Source organism: Catharus ustulatus, chromosome 3 (assembly GCF_009819885.2).
Source record: "Catharus ustulatus isolate bCatUst1 chromosome 3, bCatUst1.pri.v2, whole genome shotgun sequence".
Taxonomy (NCBI): domain Eukaryota; kingdom Metazoa; phylum Chordata; class Aves; order Passeriformes; family Turdidae; genus Catharus; species Catharus ustulatus.
The window spans coordinates 14,885,949-14,909,367 of NC_046223.1; the positions used below are offsets into that span (position 1 = coordinate 14,885,949).

A 23,419-nucleotide genomic window follows, 5' to 3' on the forward strand; every position below is an offset into this window, starting at 1 on the left:
TATGCAACTTACTGAGAAAATATTCAGCACAGCACCTTTGGAATCAAAATCTAACCTTCAAATTGGAACAGGATGTCTAGGGTGCTTTGTGATCTCAGATATGTCAAAGAATTCCTGGATTCCCAGTTGAAATTTCAACACTGGAGATTTAAACTGAAAATTCCTACCTCTATGCATTTTATGAAAAAGTGCTTTATAACAAAAATGGTTAAAGAATAACAGTGTTTTAAAAGATCTGTTTTGTGCTCATGGGAACCACACCACACAGTCAGTTTGAAGCTATTGACTAAAGTTTTGTGGTTAGGGCACCATGTGGCTGAGATCAGTTTTCTCAGTGGCTATGCATGACTCCTATGCTTTTCTTTTTATCCCATAGCTGGAGGTCTGTGGTGATCTTCAGTACACTTGTGATGCATTTCATATATTTGAATATTTATCCACTAATGAAGATGGAAGAGTTAATAAAGTAAAACATTCATCCAGTGTTCAGTGATGTTTTCATAAAATTAACATTATTACTGTTATTGTTGGTATGCAACTTCCAGGAGTTGTTATAGCAGCTGCTTTTTGTAACTGATCAAAATTGTTTTGATACCTGTAAGAATGGCTGGATATGCTATTTACCTTTCAAATTCAGCTGAAAGAGACATAGCAACAATGCCTTAAGTATTACTTTCATATTGTTGTTAGTGTAAATACAATGAAGTTCATATACCCATAGAATTGAAAACTGCTCCTGATTCCTTCCAAACAAATGGCAAATGTCATCTTGGCTGACATGAATTTTCATTTTTCTTCATATGAAAGTGGTTTTTTACAAAATCTTCCTGCTGCAAATGCAGGAGTCCATGAATGAACTGAAGGATCACCGTTGACTCAGCTATAATTTTTGACAGTCACGGTGTGTTACGGTTACAGAGAAGTCCATCACTAGCATCTTGTGATGATGTGGGGCTATAAAGGACACTGTGCTTCTTTTCTGTGTTCTGTTCTGATTAGCTACCTCACATCAGACTTTGAACTCTGTGGTACCCTTATGTTCAGGAGCAATAGAGTGGTTCTTACAGGCTGCTTCTGGGGTTATTAGATAGGTCAGATAGATAAATCCTTCATGCAGATGGGGAAATGTCCCTTTTGGATCCCATGTGTAGATTGCTGTTAAAGTGGTTCCTCTAAATCATGGAATGACTGTAATTGTCAAACATTTTCTAACTGCTTTGTGTCAACTGACATCAAAGGCTTTGTCTTTCCTGAGTCAACTCTCAACAAGTGTTCAACTCCAGTGATTAGTGTTTGCTTTTGAGTTTTATAACATGCTCAGAGAATTACATTTAAAGCTTTAGGAGCCTTAATATTACCACTACGTTTACCTAAACACCACAAATATCTGAATATAGGGGAATACTGTGCTTGCACTACACTTTGTATGCTAGGGAGGGGCTTGGGCAAAAAAGCAGATGTAGAATATATTTTTCTGATAGCTGAGATGATGCAGAAATTGTCACTTTCACAGTCATCCTTCTGTTCTAAAAGTTTTGACTTTGCCCTTGGAAAAACTTTTAGATTTATTTTTCTTGACTTTACTTGACTATTTTCTGTGAGTTAAAATGACTTGTGCTGAAGAGGTAGGAGGTATATAGGGTTACAAAGTGCAGTTTCAAAGAAGAGTTTTTAGTAGAATGTCTTGTATACAGTTGCTCAGGAATGTGAGACAATTGAGAAAGCAAAATAAAACATCAACAGAAACTTCACCAAAAATAACAAATTCAAAATAACCTGGTATAGATTTTGTTGGATTTTCCCTGCACAAGATAAAACAAAACCATTTCTCCTCCTTTCCCCCAATACTCTTCTTGTCCTAGCTGTACCTTCTCTTAGATTTCAATCTTAGTTTACTCATTCTCCAGGCCTGCTTTCAAAAAACTTCTCTTAGATTTCTCCTTCTAGGGAATTCTTTTAGGCTGTGTGTGTTTTTAGACGCGCTACTTTTCTTCTTTCTTCTTTTTTAGTTTTAAACTAATTTTATTTTTAACTGCTTCCAAGAATAAAGTGTATCGAACATTTAAATCCCAATATGTCATTCAAACTGTTTGTTATACTTTTAAAATTCTGTTAGTTCTTGGCACAACTCAAATGCTCCTTAAGGTACTTTAAACTGAGAAGCCCTGATCCTTTTTGTCCCTGCATTCAAATAGCATCCAATGAATGTTATTATAATAAAAATATGTATTTTATCTATTATTTCATTGCAAGTACAGAAGAAAAAAATTGAAGGAACCATGTTGTCCTGAATTAATGTGATGCTGAAAAACTAGTCGGAATTTATTTTATCAATATTTTCTGAAAGATTTTGACTAATTTCAGTAGTCATAAATAATATGAAAGGAAATGTCTCTCCAGGAACAAGAATTGTGCTGAGAGAATTTTCCCCAAACCCAATCTATTTAGTAACTCTTAGTTTTGGCCTTCTTCTTGCCTACTTATTGCTTAGAATGTAATGTTCAACTAGAATCACTGTAAAAACTGTTTTCCTGCTCTGTTCTAAATAAAACCAAATAGATCATCAGTCTTACAAACCTGTATGTATTTAGCATTACTTCTAAAGTTCACAGACATAAATTTTCTGTTGTGCAGGAAATTTTCTCTGGTACTCAGAACTGAGTCTCACTCAGATTGTGTTAGTCTTTATCTCCCATATGTCCACATTTGACTCCAAATATTTTTTCCATGCAGAAGATATATCTGGATAGCATTTGAAGAACTTCTGCTCACATCTGAGGATGTACTATGTATATATTATACAAACTGCTCCTGAAGTACTTGAGGTGTGATTCTGAGGGGGCTTGGTCAGCTGTGTGTTTGCACAGTGAATCAGTGCTCAGTTGCATTGATTTCACTGCGTCTTTGTGTCAGACCAGTGGGCTCAGTGCTTCCAAGTTCAAGGACAAAACAAGGTGCAGCTCTACCAAAACTACCAAATGTTTTAGTTATAAACCAAATCTTCCAAGCTGTGCCACCTCTAACAAAGCTGTAGCTGTACCACTACAAAGACAATGGTCACAGCAGTTGTGGTGTCACCATTTTGAGAGCTACCAAAGGTTATTCTGTTCCTTTCCACACCTTTTGGAGTATCTGTAAAATCGCTTTAAGTTCAGAGCATTGAGGTAGGGCTGAAGTAGGGAATGTGGGATTAAGCACTAACAGACTTGAAGTAAAGAGGAGAGAGAGAGGTAGCTGATGCGGCAGTTGGACCACATAGAAGAAAGTGTGAGAATCAAAATTTGGGAGGCTGTAATGTGATTGTAAGAGATGTAATGCTGTAGTTCAGTTTGAAGAGGTAAGATTTGCCCTGGTGGATAGAAAGAGCCAGATGGATGGATTATTTCTTTTTGAAGACTTTGTTCTGGGAAACTGCAGGATCTCCACAGGAAAGTCATTCTGCAATCATTTTTTATGGCAGAAATCAGTGTGGGGCCTGAACAAACTGTATTTGAGAATCTGAATTCTGTATTTTGAGTTCAATCCTCTTTCTCGTTACCTGTAACCCGTATGCAACATTTTTCTTTGTGGGGTGGTTAATACACTTTTAAATAAAATTTTGTTCATTTATTTAAACATCTTAAAAATAACAGTAGGTTTCAACCAGTATTGCAAAGCATTTTCTTTAATCCTGCATTATCTAAAATTTTTGCGACTTCCTTATACAAAACTTTTTTTTTTTTCATTCCCCAAGCCTTTTGCCTTAATTGACTTTGATCTGTCAGCACCTGGATAATTTATGAATTATTAAAGTGTATCTTGCTCTGGTTACTCATTATAAACGAAAACACTGTGTTGTTCTATAGCATGAGTGTCTTCTGGAGGCTTTTCAATATGTATGACAACAGAACAGTTTTTTAGTAACATCTTCTCTGAAATAAGATCATCTTGGCTGTCCTGGATCTGTTCTGTGGGGGTTATTAATATGTTTGGGGTTTTCTTTAGATCTAGTAATCCATTTAATATAACAGGCTTGCTGAAAAGCAGTTTTCAAAGACTGAAATTATCCATTTCCTAGGACGAGGAATGTAGCATTTTTGAAAACTGTCTCTCCTGGCTTTCATTGACATGGTCAACAGCATACTGCTTATGCCTAACTGTGTTGTAAACAAACTGATAAATGCTGTTTGAACGAAGTCCAGATAGATGCCATTTAAACATTTACTTCCTCATGTTAGCTGCACTAGGGAAAGTTATGCAAAAACCTACTTAAAAGAGAGAGAGCTGTTGAGAGTCAGCATTGGTTCTCAGGGAAGTATGTTTTCCCATGATCCATGCTGACAATTTCTAAATTTCAAGTAAAACGAAAGACCGAGGTGTTTGGCTCTCTTTATCCAGCAATGCAAGAAGGCCTTATAGTACAAAGCATTGCTGTGACATTGGCAGAGCAGCAGAGCCTGCAGTAAATCCTTCATCTGAGGTGGGAAATAAGTCCAGAGTGGTGCCAATTGTGCAGGTAATAGTGTGTGCACCACTGCCAGAGTCACTTCACTGGCCTAGTAAAGGCATATTTTACAGACCAAAAACTCCTCAGTGCCAAGGTTTTTTTTACAGAGCCTCACTCTGACTTTGACCTTCTGGTAATGCCAGAAGGTAATGATGGTGGCAAAATAAATGTTTTGGAGATTAAGTATTTTATTTCTGTATTTAGAGAACCGGACCTAGTCTAAAAATAACAATGTTCAACTAAATATTGCATAATGCTTAATACAGAAATTTAAACTTACAAACCCCCTTATGCCTTAGAGATTGATCTAAAGTTCTCTGTTTTCCACACTCATGGACAGGGCTGCAGAAGAACAACATACACATCATTGTGAACATTAAGATAACGATAAAAAATCGCAATTTTCAGGCGTTTCCCAGTCTCATAAAGCTATATGTGCATTTTCACGTACAGAATTGGTTTTGATCCAAACATTATTTCCCCAAAACCTCTGAGATAGAACTTTGAGCAAGGAAGAGGAGAGCTCCTCTGTGAAAGGGGAGAAAGTTTAGAAGACCCATCCTTTTGCAAGAGGAAGAACAATATATTTTGTGGTGATGGTTCGGGATGTCTAAATTGTCTTCATTTTAATATCTTTATTAAAACTGAATAAAATATTATTTAAGTTTAAGGAATGACAAAAGGAAGGGAAAAAACCAGGAGAAAATTAAATCCCCACTGGAAAAAAAATCAGCCAAATTAATTGGATTACTCTAGTGTTTCAATACCTCTCTGCTTCTCACCCTTGTATATATTGTAAACAACCTGTGATGCTCTAAGGGTTTGAGAACTTCTAAAGCTGTCTTAAAACAGCTCTTTCACTGCATCTTTTATGTTTTTGAAACAATGAGTGTCATCAAGTGAACACTGGAAAAATCTGTCAAAAATATTAGCATGGTTTACTGTAAATGTAATTAGATAACTAAGTTACCCAACTAACTAACCCTGTGAGTAAAATCATTGCCAAATTTTAGGTATGTGTGAGTTTGGTGGTGAGTATGGCATGTGTTGTTCCATGACTGCTGGTGTGGTTATGGGTGATACCAACATTTCAACAGTTATTGAAATGTGTATAGGCATGTTTATTAAATAATTCCAATCTAAAAGCAGTCTAGAGTAATGGTTGTTTCATTTTTTATGGATGGCTAAGGGCCTACTGTCTGTTTTAGAAGTTAATTGCTATGTGCATTATTTGTATTAGTTTAAAACTAAAATGGTGCATTGCTTGTGCTTGGCTCTGTGGGAAGTTAAGTCCCGACCCAGTAAAGTGTTGAAGGAGAGGGCACATGAAGGACAACCTGTATCATGAGTGTACTAACTGGGACTAAACTTATTATTTGGAACTATATCAGGAACAGTGATTGCTCTGCCAGCAAATGTTCACATCTCAGCTTTGGGTTTCCAAATTACTTTAACTGGCATGTCACTACTGTATTTAGCTATACTGTGTAAGTATGCATCGAAACAATCTATTCTGGATCCCTCCAGAGTGGCTCTTTATGCAAATTAGTGGATTTTTGTTTGATGGAACAAACCATTTTTGGAAAGCAGAATAGAAGTGCCTAAATGAACAGAAAAGGAGTTTTTTCCAAAGCAGTGGAAAGTTCTGACACAAACAGGACTTTTTAAGAAGCTCTAACTAGAAATGTTAAAATGTTGAAATAACTGAAAAATGTAGAGTAAAATACCTCATAATGATACAAATTGCCCCATTCTTGTTGGCTATTCATTAATGCTATAGGTTCTATGCAACTACTTCACTTGAGGCAAGTTCTTATGTTGTAATAATATTTAAAGCTCAGTGAAGATGCATGTTTTCAAACAGGATAAAAATATTTGATATAATTTTCTAACTTTCTCAAACTTCTTTCTTCTAATTAGCTGTTGTTGTTTGTTTTGTTGTGTTTTTTTGGGTTTTTTTTTCTTTTTTTTAATCCCTCTTTTGGTTTTATGGTTTCTGTCTGCCTTCTACTCTGAAAACAGTCTGTACTTCTAAGAAAACTCATGCTTGAATTCTAATGCAAATTTGATACCATCAGCTCTCTACAGCTGTTCTGACATCCTCCATCTGCCTAAAAAAGAATCACAGTTTCTGCATTTGTACTGCCTTGTCGGGTATACTACTTCTTTTTGTTTCACATTAATTTTTAATCTTGCTTCTATTCTTCACACAATCTTTAGCTTGCTGATCTGCTTCTCACTTTTTCTGTTATCATTCTGCTCTCAGATATTTATTTTGGATATAAAAAGTACATGTGCTCAGGAAAGATGTGATACTTAATGGCAGTATTTAGTATCTGTTACAGAATAAATTGACTCCTGGGAAATGTCTGGAAAACTTTTGCTAACATCTGTGGGTTCTGAGTCCTCTCCTGAGTGACTCAGGAGAGCAGTATTGAAGGATGGCAGATTAATAAATCTTGTGTTGCCAAGACTAGCAGAGCTGATATGTTAATGTGTAAGGAACCATTTCAATGTTCAAGACAAAAAAAAAAAAACCCACAGATAAAATGTTAAGTTTTGCTAACATTGAAATGGAGATGTCTTTGTAAAGATATTTGTCAACTACTGATTTAGTAACTGAAGTTCAGGGGGATTTTGTTCACGTAAACACAGATATAATTTTGAGAAAGGAGTCACTGGCAAAGGATTTAAAGAAAAGAGCTATAGTTTTTAGTGAGAAGAGAGACACTAAATTCTGTGTATTTTGGAGTTGGAAGAGATGTGTACTTGTGTAAGTAAATGTGGAAGTGGAGAGGATGTATTTCTCAATGCATCCATCTTTCTCTTTTGAAAAGGTCATGTCTTGACATTATGCCTCTCTGCCATTTATATGCATAGAATGATAACACGCTTTGAAATGCTACTTTGCTAGAGAACATTCTGCACTTTGAGTTATTACATGGCAATTTATAGTGTATTTTTTTAGCATAAACATGTTTTCAGGCAAGTGACAATGGTGGGGAAATGCTTTTTAATGTAAGTGTTCTTGTTTCTCTAAGTATTATCTGAAAAAAGGACAACTCCAGGAAAGTGTAGGGAAAAATTAGGAGTGCAAGTATGAGAGAATATTTCTTTTTACAGCTATTATGAGTAGTTCTGTGATCTGTGAAAGGCCCCTATCAGTTCTTCGTTTTTAAAAGTAGCTGCACACCTTTGATCTCTGCTTTATAATAGTCTTTTAGGTACAGATGAATGCAAGTCACTGCTGAATACAACAGTGAACCGATTGGGCATTGTTTGGAGGCTCAGGAAGATTGGAAGAGATGGCTCCTGATTTTTTATGTTTTTGTGCACTACTGTACATGCTGACAAGTATCAGTTAGTTCCCACATTTAAAGTCTCTTCCATCATCTGGTGCAATACATAGGACATGAATGCACACTGGTTTATACTAAAAATAGATTATTTTTTTTAAAAAAGCTGCCTACTGAAAGTTTAATGTATTTGAATCAACTTTAGTTTAATATTTAAAATGTGTCTACTGAAGATATAATGTTGGGAGGAGCAATCAATACTGATGAGGAAAAGAAACAGGTCTTGTAAGCAGACCCCTGAGATGTTGCACCTTGACAACTCACAATCTTTATTGTCCACAAGCATGCAAGGGCTTGCTAAGTTTAGATTTAACACTTAGCTCCAGGAGCGCGTAGTACTCAAGATTTATGTCAACCTCAGCGACCCAACCAGCCAGGCTGTCTTTAATCCCTTTCCACTTCCAGAACTAGGAAAATGACTGCTGACTCTTGAATTCATTGCTGATATTTACAGCTCTGGGCTGAGCTGCTACCATGTTTGTTCTGTAAATGTTCTGCTTGTGGACAAAGAGCTATCTGCAGCCATCTTAATTTGTGCTGGCAGTTTCATGGTTTAGGTTTTCTACATTAAGTGATGGCTTGGCTTTCAAAGCTTTTGTTAATGTTTATTTATCTCACTTTCCCTCCAAATCCTTCACTAATTTAGCTTTTTCTAAAAGGATTTTTTTTTTAAATCAATAATATCCTTTTATTTCATGCCCTCTACTAGCTTAGTCCAGTCCTGGAATTGTGCTTTAGCAGACCTTTGCAATCATTATAATATTGCATGTGTTAAAAGCAAAAGGGTTCATATTTTAATGATCTTGGGAATTAGAAGTTCCAGCCTGTCCATTTTTTGACCAGTGTACTCGAGGCATGACAAAAATTAATAAATATATAGCAGGTTTCTGGACGTAATGCAGTGAATGCTTTTAGAAATCTACTTATTTATAAACAAACAAACAAGCAATATCTATTTCAGAGAGAAACTGAGAGAGGGCCTGAAGCAAAACTGAATAGAAACCACAAAAATTTTTTTTTTGGGGGGGAGTGAAGCATGGTTTTTTTGCATGCTAAAGTTCTATTGTAATTGATGTTTATCATGTTTTAATTTTCTTGATTTCTGTTTCATTTCAGTGAAATACAGAGATGCTAATTCAGAAGAACCATTTGGCTTCTGTTTAAGACACTGGAATTCTACTGTTGTAGACTTACCCTAGGTTTTGCTAGCTTCTAGTCAAACCTGATCAAAGAGTTCAGTATCTAAACAAAACTGTGCAACCATTTGAGAGAGGCAAAGTGATTTTTTGGGGGTTGTTTGCTTGGGTTTTGCTTTTTCAGGTTTTTTTGTTGTCTGTTTGTTGGGGTTTTTTAAGTAGCAAAATGTCTTAGTAAATTATTTGATCAGGTCACAGTTGTACTCCACAGATTTCACTCATTCATTCACTCACTCACTCTCATCAACTTTTCCACCAAAACATCTGAGTGGCTGGCCTGGAATCCTGGTGTTCAGCACAAAGCCAAGGGTGTGCTGGGTGTGAAGCACTCTCTGCATCTCTTGGGCTCCCTTTGCTGACGGTGACAAACTAGTTTTTGGTCTGCTACTTTGTCCTCATGCTTATAAATCAGCAGTTGTTATGGTGGTTACTTCGCTTCAGATTTTTGCTTACTTCAGGCTCTGTAGCTCTTAAACAATGAGCAGAAACCACTGCCTGTTTTCTGCTGGGAAAGTGCGTGTACCATATGTCTCTCCGTGTTCCACTAGCAGGAAAATGAACTGGTGTGATAGACTGCAAGCATTCTACCATCCTCCTGTTGTCAGATTGCTGTCTTCTGTGAGGGGGTGTCTGTGCTGTGCTCCTATCAGAGCACTTCTCTCTACAGAAACAGCTTTTTCTCAGTTTTGCATCTGGGAGTGATGTTTTTTAGGAGTTGTTTCCCTGAAAAAATGTTCTTTGTTAAGCAGAAGGGCCATTCTTTTGACACTGGTAGTTCTTCTGCTGCTTTGTCACATACATATTTTCACTTGTTATTCATTCTTAACATTCTTATTTCAATACAACCCTATTAAATAGATATATAAAATATGCGAAATCCAAACTTTCTATCCTAAAATCTGCAAGTCACAAGTTTCTGTTCATGAAGGTGGTGGATGTCTGGAGATGTCATGCAGATGCTGGGAACTGACTTAAATTCTGTAAAATTGTGTTTGGCTTTTTTTTTTCCCCTTCTCCTGAGTGCTTACACAGGTCTTGTTGCTTAGATCTTTGTTCTGACACATTTATGTGTCAGCTTATTGTGTTCTTTGTGTATGCATTTCCTGAAATTAAAAAACTCAGCATAACTTCGCCCTCCTGCTCTGGAAGGTTTGACTCAATGGACTTTGCAGTAAAGCTGAACTGATCATAGAGCAGTGGCAGTCACTTCTTACAAAGCATGGCCAGGAGCCGTGATGGTATGTTCAGAATGTGGGAGGGAGGGTTTGGTTCTTCAGGAAAATAAAATTTCTATTCTGGCCTCTTGGGTGAGTACAATCAGCACCAGCTTATTCTCTGTAGGGAATTCTCTGCCTTGCTGAAGCCATGATGCTGTGTGAAATTCAGATTTGTTCTGAAAATAGAACAGTGGTCTGATATTTAGGCAAGGCTATACTAATAAAACAGCTAGAAAAAGCAAGACTAATATCCAACACCATGAGGACAGAGGTTCTGCACTGCTCCTGTCTTTTGCCTGGTGATGTTCATGTAAGTATTGAGCTTTAATGCTCACACTCTTGTGTTCCCCTCCTGACTGCCTGTAAGTATTTGCATACAGAGACCATTTATCAAAACAATTCCACATGCTGCAATGCAATATTAGTATTCAACATAAAAAGTGACCAGTATTGAAAAAAATTATCTCCCCATGCTTAGTTGACATAGATATATAAAAACATATATTTCGCTTCTGCCCACAATACTTAGCTGTGGATGAAAATCCTCATGAAATTTCCTAGTATGACAGAAGAAAAGGTATTTACTGCCATTCTTGTGGCCTACATCTTTTTTTGTTAGGTACAACATAGAGATGTCAGATATTTATTTCTGTGCAATATAATTTCTATTCATGTCAGCACTTACAAGACAGTTTTGCCTTGCACTCCTCCTGTTGTAGAATTATGGACATTTCAACAGCTGGCATAACTCAGAATTTTTAAAGTTCTATCGGAAATAAAAAACATCTTTAAGGTTTGCATGTTGAGTCTAATTGAGTCAACATAGAAATCAGTTGTTTAAAATGCTGACTAATTTAAATAAGCAATCAAATGGAGTTTTGTCTGCCTTCCACCATCAGGCTAAATAAGGTTAAATGCTAAGATTATTTTCTTTTTTCCTCGGGGGTTTGTTTTTGAAATCACTAGGAAGCTAAGTTTTAAACACATATTTGAAACAAAATCACAATTTACTTTATCCAAAGTAAACATCTCTGCATATGTATTTTTAATGCTAATTTCTTTTCCCCAGACAACACTAAGCTAAATTTGAAAATAGTTTCAACTGGCCTGAGATCACTTTGGATGAATGCAACAACACATTTGGTCATGTTAAATGAATGCTTTAACTTCTTGAGTTACTTTTGTTTATGCTGCTGTAGACTAGAACAAGAATATTAATACTGCATGTCCACACTTGCCCCTGGTTATTTATGCATTTTTTACTATGGAAGTGTAAGTGTGCCAAGCAAAATCACTGGATTTCTGCCAAGTAAATGGCCCAACAAAGAATTGCAAAGCCGAGAGTAAATGGGGCCTCAAATTAAATGCAGGCAAAGTGACGTGGGCGTAGTAAATCACAATAGTGGGACATTATAAGAAATGTTTCTCACTTCAGAATTATATATACAGTGCTAGTGAGAATTGTGGTGTCAACAACAGACTGGAAAACCACATTTCAGTGGGAACATTTCTGGATAATAGGTGAACGTGGAAGGTAACATATCAACATTTTACGTATATTTTTACATATCTTTATGTATCTTGAAATCATGTCATCTTTCCTTCAAGCTCCAATTTTGTAATGGTCCCTGCTAGTAGGTTTTTCAACTCTCCTTTATTCACTGTAGGTAATGCAGGTTCGTTTGAAGTATGATGCAGTTGCAGTTTGTGTTTAGTCCTCTTAAGGAGAAGTATTCGGAGACTGTAACTTATAACCCTCCAAAAAAAATTTAAGGCAAAATAAACTTCTGAAGCTGGTTTGTTCTACTCCTTTCTGACCCCTAGTTCTGGAGCCAAGAAGGGATGATCAGCTACATCATTTGTAAATTATCACCATTCCAACATTTTTATTTTCTGTAGTCTGAAGTGTGGAACTCTTCTATGTCAGTCCCATTAGGATTGTCTCAATTGAAATTGACTTCTTCTGTTATATGGTATTTTATTTGATGTGAGCAAGAGCATCAGCCTTTTGATAGAGAATAGGGTTATTTTTCTGAAAGAACAATGTTGTTTTAACAACTTTAGCCTTGTGTGTTGAAAGGTGTTAAAGGGTGAAAGAATGCTATATGAGAAAAATAAATTACAGTAATTTCACGACCATAAGGTGCACCGGACTATAAGGCGCACCCGCCGGGAGTTGGCAAAATTTGCAACTTTGTAGATCAGATAAGGCACACCGGACTATAAGGCGCACTTTTTTTTTTTGCAGCGAGGCTCCGCCCCCAGCTCCCTCCACGCGGTTGCTGGCCGAGGCCCTGCCTCAACCCGGCAGCCATTGGCCCTGGGCCTGCCTGTACCCGGCAGGGGCGGAGCCGCGGGGCCCCAGGCCCGCCTGTATCCGGCGGGGCCGGGGCATGGCCGCCACCCCTCCGTGCTGCATCTCCGGGGCCGGGCTATGGCCGCTGCCCCTCCATGCTGCCTGCATGGGGCCAGGGGGTGCCTGTGTAGGGGCCATCCCACCTGCACGGTGCCGGGGGGTGCCTGTGGAGGGACGGCTCCACCTCCACGGGGCCCGGGCGTGCCTCTGTAGGGGCCGTGCCGCCTGCACAGGGCCGGGGGGTGCCTCTAGAGGGGCCGTGCTGCCTGCACGGGGCCAGGGGGTGCCTCTGGAGGGGCCGTCCCGCCTGCACGGGGCCGGGGCGTGCCTCTGGAGGGGCGGCTCCGCCTGCACGGGGCCGGGGGGTGCCTGTGTAGGGGCGGCTCCGCGTCCACAGGGCCGGGGCGTGCCCACCACTGCTCCGCCCCGCCTCCACCTGGCAGCCATGACCCTGCCGGCTCCCCCTGTGGCTCGCAGCTCGCACTTCTGGGTAGGAAATTTTTTGAACTTTGTCCATCAGATAAGGCGCACCGGATTATAAGGCACACTTCCGGGTTCCAGGGAAAATTTTAGTCAAAAGGGTGCGCCTTATAGTTGTGAAATTACTGTACATTTGTCAATGATAGGTTCCCTATATTGAAATAATGACGCTGAATTTGTTTCGATCTTGATCCAGAGAGGTTTTGAACTAATTTTTCTTTTTTCTCTTATACTCATTTTCTCTTTCTCACCATATTAAGTAAATACTTAGGAAAGTTTTCAGACAGTAAAGAAGAATCTCTTTCTCTCCTTCTGCCTGTTTTTGATAGTTTTGGTTTTTTTTTTTGAAGCTGTAAGAGGTGTCTTTCAGACTTCTAAATGTTAACTACTCAAATACATACAAAGCAAATCTGAGGACTGGTCAAACTTCCCAGGATCAACGCAATTTTGGGTTTTTTTCAAATATTAAATTAAAATACATTCCTGCAAATGTCACAAGAATAACTGACAGAGTGCTAGCAGATTCCCATGGAGTTCATGTCAACATTTTAGAGTATTATCTATTTATTGCCTATTTCTATTAATATTTTTGAATAGACAAAACAGTACAAGTACATATTCTTCTGAAAGTATCATCCTGTGCTCTATATATGTTCCTGCTGTTTATGCAGAAAATACTTAACATATTGCATTGAAACCTTTTGATTCAAAATATTTTAAAGCTAGAGGAACTTTGAGTTATCACTGAAGTTGTGCTAGAGGTAATTCCTGCAGTGGTTTTATGGTCACTTCTTGGCTGAATCACTGCACCTGAAATTCATATCATGTCATGTAGCTTAGGGGAAGAATGAAGTAGGTGTGCACCCAGTGGTGTGTTTTTTCCTAGCTGAAATTAAGACATTTAAGACTGTAACTCATTCTGTCCTTCAGCAAGAACAGTAGTCATTTTAGTACCTTTTTTTTTTTAGGAGAAAATTACTCTTTCTCTGGTATTCCAGGCTTCCTGATTTGAGGAATATGAGCACTCCAAATAAAGTATATTTTATTTTTTCTTATTTCACTATGCATTTAACCTATTATAATTACTTCACAAAGTCTTAAAGCACCTGTGGAAACAAGTCCTTTATTTAAAGAAAGTAGGAAAAGGAATGAAGATCTCTTTGAACCTTGCCATCCTCCCCAGAGTTATATAAATTCATATAATGAAATCATAGCCTTTTGAAATATTCTTTCCAGTCTGTGCAGCATTCTTCATGAAAAGTAAGCTTAGAGATAGCAAAACCTACTTACTGAATGCTTTGTTACTCATTGTAAACCACAAGAAAATAGACAAGTGTTTAAGTTCATACTCTGCAGATGCTACTATTCTTTCAAAAATCTTTCTATCATAATCTATTATAGAGGAATATCTCAAGGCACAAAATTTAATATATTTTCTTTCACTTTAGTGTCATTATTCAAGGTAGTAGATAGAACAGATTGCTTTGAAAGGTGGCACAGGATTGAATTGCAAAAATGAAATGCACACAGCTACCTGGGTTTTGTGTATTATAACAGATGGATACCTCAATTATTAATTCCCTGACTAAGTAGCTTGGCATATAGAGCAGATATCATTCCAGAGTAGTTATATTTAAAATGTATAGAAAATATTACATTTGTGGACTTACATAATTCCATAGTTAATAGAGTGAAATCTCAGGCTGATTTATGAAACTTTTAAGATGGAGTTGAAGTATAAAGAATTCCCAATTTCTGCAATTGTATTTATTTGACAGGAATAACTATTGTACTGCATTGGAGTATCTTCAAGTGATAGCCATTTTAGCCTTACTATGGTAAAAAACAAACAAATGAACAAAAAACCCTGCACATTTTTTTAATCATAAGAAAATAAGTGTGTATTCTACTTCCTAGTATTTGGTGTATTGAATGACAAGAAGTTCAGTAGCATTAAATATAGAGTGGAATAAAAATGAAGATCATATCTGAATCTTTTTTAATAACATTTGTACCTATAACTAATGAAGAAGAAATGTAATACTAAAATGCAAATAGAAATTCTAATTAAAAGTAGATTTGTGTCAGCGAAAACTTACTGTCTCTCACAAGGTAACTCTAGAGTAAACATAAGAAGAGGGGCTTCTCTCATATCCAGATTTTAACATTCTTGGAATTAAACTTGCATGTAGCATAAAGAGTTTCCTCAGTCAGAGAGGAGAAGAAAATATCTTTATCAGCAGACAGCAAAATAATAGATTTTATATGAATTATTTCCTTTCCAAACTTTTGACCTTTAACAGTAATTTGTTCTAAAGGTGACCTAGTTGCAATTTTGCTGTAGGTCTATCTAGAAGAGAAGGAAAGATGTAGCTTTATCTAATCAATGGACTTGTTTCTTTATTTTAGCGAAAGCAAGTAGAGATCTCATGTTTTGAAGATGTTGCTTTTCATTGATCATAAATTTGTGATGAGTAATCCTGAAGGATTAACAGAGTTCAGGTTCTTGCAGAGAATCAGGAACGGCTGTTCTTTTCCATGAGTGACATTTTTGTCAATCGTGCCTTCACCAAGTGGCCATGTGGCTGCTCTTAGATGTACTAATGATAATGGTAGTTAAAGGTGTAAGGTGGACATTGGGTTCACACAGGTCTGATTTTCGTGACTTCCTTCCCTGGAGTTGCTTTACAGATAGGAATATCTGTGCCATTAGGGGTCCATTCAATGCTGCAAATGGGATGCACAAGGGAATAGGAGGGATTGTGCCATGAAGTGTCTCATATGCTGTGCATGAAGTCTAATATTTGGCACGTAAACCCTCCCTATGTCACCTTCAGTAGAAGTAGGTTTATTGAAGATGAAGGGTAGACCAAGGGTCTACCAACAAATCTGTCCTTGTTTACCTTTCAAATACAATCTGTGTGAAGGATGCTTAAATAAATATATATATGACAATTAAAAAAGGCTATTAAATGTGTTGAAAGGCAATAAGAATCTCATATTAGAAATTTTAAATATGGAATTTCTCAAATCAAAGATATTTTCGCTGCTCTTCAGGTTTTTGGGAGCACCTATTTCATATAATAGCTGCAGGAGGAAAGAGAGGAGGAACTTGAGGCTTTGTGAGGTAGAGTAAGGCATGGGGAAGCAATTCAGCATTGTTACTTTAGTTTGTGCTATTGACTTTTCCTTCCTGAATCCTTGCTACAGAAATAGTAAGTTATGGGTATTGTTGCTACAAGCTGCTGATCTTTTAAACTGTGACATATAATTGGGCCTAGGGAACATTCATTCCCTTACTAGTTTAGCAGTCTGCCAAATTTGAAAAGACTAATGCTTTATAACTGGCTAGATATGGACTGCAGACAAATGAATTCCCCACTTTCACGGTTTTCTCTGATGAATTTGTAAAGCTTTTTCTGAGATAAATGTTAGAGCTATAATAAAATTTTAAAAAACCCCCAAACATAAACATAGACCAGAATAGAAAGCGAGCTTTAACTTAGGGATTTTAAAAATTTTGAATTTAATACTTAGTATTTTATACAAAGAATAAATTTTAGGTGTTTAAGACTATGTATTGCTGACATATAAATTGCAAGAAAAGGAATTTGAATAGTCCAAGTGCACAATAAATTTACAATTCAATAAGGCACCCTTTTGATATGAATACCAGAGATCCCAGCTTTGATTATGCCTCTTTGTATCAGATAATGATCAGAGTTAGTTTTATGCAAACTTGCTATTTCTGTATGAATAGTACTGAAATAAATAATATTCAGTATTTATGATTATTAGCAATTTGAGTGTGTAATGGTATAATAAATTTATTAAAATACAGATTGCTCTATGTGTAACTCTGAAATGCATGTGCTTTAACAGACAATCTTGAAGCTGCTACTGGTACTGTGCAGTATGATCTAAAGTGGTGAATGCTTATCTAAGGGAGTGAATCTCTTCAAAATGATCACATTCCATTCCAGCAAGAATTGAGGCTTTGATGTAGTTTATTTGTTGGTATTAGTTCTGCAGGCTGCTGTATACCAAAGATGGTAGTAGAAAAACATTGGTTCTGGCTATAAAGCACACGATCATATATGTATCTGGGTTTTAACGGGAAGTGGATAGAGCTACGTCATTGCAAATGGATGACAAAGAGTGATCTCTCAAGACTAGGTAGATGTTCTCTAACAATCAATTGTTCACTTTCCACCGTGTTCATTTATTGAGGATGGAACTGTTCCAAATCTATTTGTTAATTGCTGTTTTATTTTCTCTCTCTAGCCATTTGTTGTAATGGATTGTAGCAGCTTTTTCAATACAGATGAGAAACATTAGCAACAGAATTTTGTTCTTATTCTGATGTATTTAGTGTAGTGAAAAAGCAAGTGACGATCCAGACTTTGCTACAGACTGGAAAGCTGCTTGTCCCATTTTAGTTTGTTGCCCAGCACTTTCTTTCACAGGAGTATGATACTGTAAAATGAAATGCTTCTACATCTGTTAGTGTTTGTACAATGGCTTTCAGTTGAAATCTGAAATAAGTTTCTGGATATAGTTTACCACCCATGAAAAACAAGAAACAAATCAAAACCTAACAACAAAAACCAAACTCCAAAACTATTCTTAAGGAAGTACTCTATCCATGTGGTCTTTGGGATGCAGACCTTGCAGCATTTGGAATACTTTAGCATCAAGCAGTTTTCACTGTTTCCTGCTTTCATTGTGATGAGTCGCATGCAGGAATCTGGAAGACTTCAGAAAGTCTGAATTGAAGGAGGTTTTCAAAGAGGGTTTCTGTTCAATGCTTTAGAAAGCAGGACAGCTTTCAGACTACACTGGTTGACTTACATTGCCAATGTGAGAAACCACTATTAGCAGGAGTGAATCCTTGACAAGAAAATTTGGTTACTGGCTGGTAGACTGAGATTTAGCAGAGGATGGCAGAGCTTCCATGAATATATGCCCAGGAATCAATTGTTATTGATGAAAGTTGTAACCTGATATATCATTCATGTACCTCCCATTAGAATCAATTACATTATTTACATTTTTCTGTAATGCACTGCTTGATCTTAATTGGGGTTGACCTGACACTGCTCTAAAAATGGAAACACTTCCATTGATTCCCACAGTGCAAAACCAAAGATACCTTCAAACACATCACACTCAAAGATCATCTCATTAATTAAGAAGGGAGAACATTTTCTCCTTTTAGGTAACTAAACAAGGTGCTCATGTTTAAGGAGACATTATGGTCATGAGGAATCTGGAACACACCTATCTGAATAGTGTTCTTGAAATTTCCACGTATAAGCTGGTTGGCAAAGCTCGTGAAGCATTTGTGTGACTTTGCAGAATGTTGGATGGAGCCTGATTTCTGACCTGTGGCTTCATAATGCTTGTTTTTCTTTGGCTTCTTCTCTCCTAATACCTACAATGTATCATATGCAAGGATAATTCCAGGTTTTAAAATGCTATGAAGCCCTTGGATAGCTGAAACCACATATCTTATGAAGGTGTGGATTATTTTATTACTGGCAGAAAAATGCACAGGACTTGAGTAGACAACAGCGATTTATTCAGCTAATAGTAAACAAGTGCATTAACTTTTTAGCTATGTTGACCCATTATATCCATATAAAAGTGAAGCAGAACTTGACACTCATAGTCTTGAAGATTGTCCCTATTCTGTAATCTCCTATTAATTGAAACTGTCACAGTTTTCAAGGAACATTGGTAATCTAACGTGGCTTCCTGTATAAAATAGGTCATTGGGTTTAGCTGAACTAATTTTTCTCAAATACCATAGCCATTGTACTGCTTTCACTGTCCCACATTTTATTTATATATAGATAGTAATATAGAATCTACCACATTTCACAGGAAATGTTTCTTTTATTGAAATGGTCTCCCTATTGTAAATATGTGTCTTCATACCTGAATTGATCTATTTTAATTTTATTTTCCTTTGTGTTTGGGCCCTGTGTTACCTACCTTATTTCCCTGCTGCATATATGTACTTTTGTGCTGTGACCGTTTTCCCCCTCACTGTTAACTCAATCATTTTGAATCCTTTGTATTTCTTCTGTGAACTACATTTTCCAGTCTTTTGATCACTCTTGCTGGTCTTCTCTGTACCTTCCCTCTCATTTCTCATCCTTCATTTTCATGATTTTTTTTTAGTTTAATAGCCTTCTTCTGTGCAGATTCCACTACTCAATGTTGATGTTTAGCTAATAATCCACCAGGAGCATGCAAGATTTTTCCAGAGGTATTTACACTATTCAGATTCCTTTTAAATTAGAAGTCTTCAATTTCTATTTAGAATACATCTGTGTTTCCTGAAGAGTGACCTGATAAATGCTAATATAAAAGCAAGTGGAATTTGGGTATATTATGCAGATTTTAACTACTGGCTTTTAAGTATGCACATTCGAACTTCAGCTGTTTCATCTTTGTAGTTTTTTCTTGCATCTCCTAGGTCAATTAATGCACAGATTTTCACCCTAAATCCCTGATTTTCAGGTTCATGTAATTGCTACTAGCTTCTGCTGACCTCAGTAGGAGCTATACCAAGATTTTACTGTGGAAAGTCTTACAGACTGATGATTCAAAATAAAAAATCTTAGACTGAAAAAATCTCATCACCTTTAATCTCATTGTGATCAGACTGTATTGAATGGCATATTTACTTATAATGATTTTATGGCACTTTAATATCTTTCAGGCTAAGAGGAGTAACTAAAGTAATATAAATTAATAATATGAAAATATATGAGAATATGTGTTACTTGCTTCCTGAAATCAAATCTTATGGGGCTTGTCATGTGGTATGTAAATTAGCCAAGAAATACACTAAAGGAAATATTGCTTAAAAAAGATAACTTGATCTATACATTCACTGTCACAGTAAAAGTGAGAAAAAGATCCATGAAACACCTGTGCTGTACATACAGAAAATGTCCAGAAAGAGCAAGTGAGTTTCCTATGAAAGTGCATGTGGAACCCATTAGTGGGTTCAGATGAACTTAATGAGGCAATTTTTTTAATAGACATCAGTATAGATTACTGTAACATAATTTGTATAGGAGAAACGGAAACAGAACAAGTAAATGGGTTGCCATAATATTTAAAAACACTTACCATGCTAGGAAACTGCTGAATAATTTTCCTGTGAAGAAATATAAACAAAGCAAAACAAACATTAGACATATTTCAAGTGGTGCTGAAGAAATTCTGTCTCTTCTGAAGATACTCCATATAAAAGGATACTCATGGGAGATTTTTAACTACCTGCATCTCTGTTGAATAGCACTTTCAGCAAATTAGTAAGGAAATACATAAATTACAGAGTAGTCAGAATCGCTGAATGGAAAGTAGGGGATCCCAAAAGAGACATCCTGAGTCCATTTCTTGCTGACATGAAAGAGAATGAAAATGGGAAAAATTGGAGGACTATATCATTAGTGACCAAAAAGTGAGTTCATGTCAGAGAGGGATGCAATTTACTGATTAATTTAAGGCTGTAATTTCAGGAGGAACAAAAAATAACCACAGTGAATAAAGAAAATTGAAAAAAGAGTTTCAAGATCCAGGAACATCAGTGTATTTTGCTAAAATGGTTAAGAACACAGCGTGTTTATCTTCAGGTTTAAAAAAGGAATTTGATTTAGAAGTAAATTAACTTGTGGAATTCTTCAGTTGTGCTGAAAGGTTGTTATATGAAAGGCCAATATTTATAGCAGCTTTAATGGGGAAGATAAAATTCAGAATTAGATCATGTGTCAAGAATTGTAAATCTCCAAAACTCGCTGCGGCTGTAAATGCATGGAAGGTGAAGTCAAATATGACAGTTATGAATGGGGCAGGAGCACAAATATGAAGTGTTTGGAACAGTTTTTGCAGGGATGATTAGCAAATGCTTTACAAGTTTATATGAAGAAATATTAACCTGGATGAAGTGGATAGGGATATCCTGGAGTACTGTGCCCAATTCTGGTCTGCAAAATTAAAAATATATGTAGAAAGACTAGAGAGGGGTCCCAGGAAGTGCCACAAAGATGAGCAGAATTGCTGAATGATTTACCCAAAGAGGAAAGACTGAAGCAGTCTAGGGCATTTTCTCCCTGATAAAGAGAACCTCACCACAGTGTTCCAGTACTTAAAATGGTAGCTACAAATAGGAACAGAGGCTCTTTCTTCACAGGGACCAACATGGAGAAGGCCAGGAGCAATGGGTGGACATTGTACCAGAAGAGATTTTATACTGATATAAGGAATAAACTTGGTAAAATGAGATCAGAAACTGGAATAATCTCACCAAGAACATTGTGGAGTCCCCACAATGATGCCATTGGACAGGGTGCTAGGTAATCTCAGGCTCCCTCTCCCATAAGATGTTAGATCAGCTGATCTTCTCAGATCCCTTCCAAAATGGAATTTCTATGGAAAGTAGATTGGAGAAAGTCTAGGAGAAAATATTGATCATTAAGACATTTAAACTTGTCAAGGAACTATTATTATAGACCATGGTCTTCATGCCTTGAGAGGCTACCTAGAACAGAGGCTGGGCAGTGTTAAAGGAATAAAGTAGGTATTTATTAAAAAGCCCTTTAAAGGATACACCTTGGGCAGTACAAGAGCCTGGCTGAGGCTCCACCCAAGATGTCATGTCACGAGTTTTCACACTTTTGTAAGTTTTGGTCCATTTACATATTGGGGTTCATTATCCAATTACAGCTTCAGGTTATGAAGTCCCACTCTCCCAGATTGCTCTCTTCAACTCACTGTTGTTTAAAATTTTTGGGCCTGAAGCTGCAATGATGTCCTGGGTGCTCAGGCTGGAAAAAGACTGCTTAGTCTAACTGAACTGTGAAGAGAACTTGCTCACAATTTATGTAAGTTCAGAGTTATATATTAATGCAGTACAGAAACTGGAAAATATGAAAATTAAAATTTAAGGCATCAGTCTCTGATGTGTGAAAGGTGCAGGATATGTTTTGTTCAGTTTGGGTCTTCAAAGCAGTTAGGAGGCACTGGAGAAGAAAGGAGAGAGAGGAAAACAAAGATAATTTTCCTTTCTAAAGCATCTGTTTTGAAGCATTTGAAATGAGAATGGAAAGATTACCTGTCATCCAAGATATTTTGATTATACGTTGTGTTTTGTTGTTACAGTGTGTTTATTAACAATCATTTGGGCTTAGGACCAGATATCCAAAATGATTATATGTGAGGTTTGGGATTTTTTCCCCTGTAAAATACCTAGCTTCTTGTGTTCATAAATTGGAATATTTGGTTCCATAAATCTTTTTTGATGATGTAGCAGCAGTGAACATTTGCTCCCAGAAAACTGCAATGGGGAAAGGAATTTTCTGAGCTTTTTTTTTTTCCAGCAACAGCAAATATTAATTTCTCTGACAGTTTTTTGGAATGTGTAAAGCAGTACAGCACTCCAAGAAAGACCAACAGTGTTCAGGCACAGAAATTGATATTCTGAGGGAAAAGGTCTGGTTTTTTTTTCCTGAACAATAACTATAAATATTTGAAGAGTGTAAATGCTAAAGCACAGAAGCACAAGGGAAGTAATGCAATGGGATTACTAAAGTGAAAATTTAGATTGGATGAATATTAGGGAAAAATGATTGACAGTGAGAATAGATTATGTAGTAGAGCACTTTCCCAAAGGCATTGGTAAAAGCCCTGTATCAGTCTTTGCTGAGCTACTTCAGAGTAGATTGTATAAAGAAGTAAAAGCTATTCTGCAGGGAAGCATGATGTTCTTGGAGAGCTGTGCTGGAGGACTTAATAGATTTGCTACAAGTCATTTCTGTGAATCATTTAGAGATGTGTTACAGATTTTTTTTCTCATTGAAAGTAGCTCTATAATGTTTCCCACTCACCCTACTCAGTGGATCATAGTGAGTTTGTATTCATCACAGACTTACTAAATCAATATCCCATAACAGTACTTTATATACATTATTCATTACACTTTCATGAAATAAAATTTAAAGAGGAGGAGGAGAAAATCAGGGAGTGTGAAAAATGTAGGATGTTTGTGTTCTGGCACAGGAAGTGTGTGAGGAGGGAGTTCTGGAAGCTTACAGACCCAGTGATGAGATTTCTCTGTGACCTGAGTTTCATCCTTTATTCCTAGTATTTTTCTTCCTACATTTCTAAAACTGTAAGTTTTCTGGGTAGTAATTTTATCTTAAAAGTATACAGCTTGGAATGTTTCAAAGGAAATTATCCCAGAAGGTGTTAGGAGTATACTTGTTTAAAAGACATGACCTTCAGAAAGAGCACTTTGTCTCCCAGATGTCAAA

General features: G+C 36.8%; 1 protein-coding gene across 24 annotated transcripts in view; it reads left to right on the forward strand.

Moving 5' to 3' along the window:
* Positions 1-23,419, forward strand: part of NRXN1 (neurexin 1) — a 682,314-nt gene that overhangs the window by 231,557 nt on the left and 427,338 nt on the right. The gene's annotated exons all lie outside the window — the stretch shown is intronic.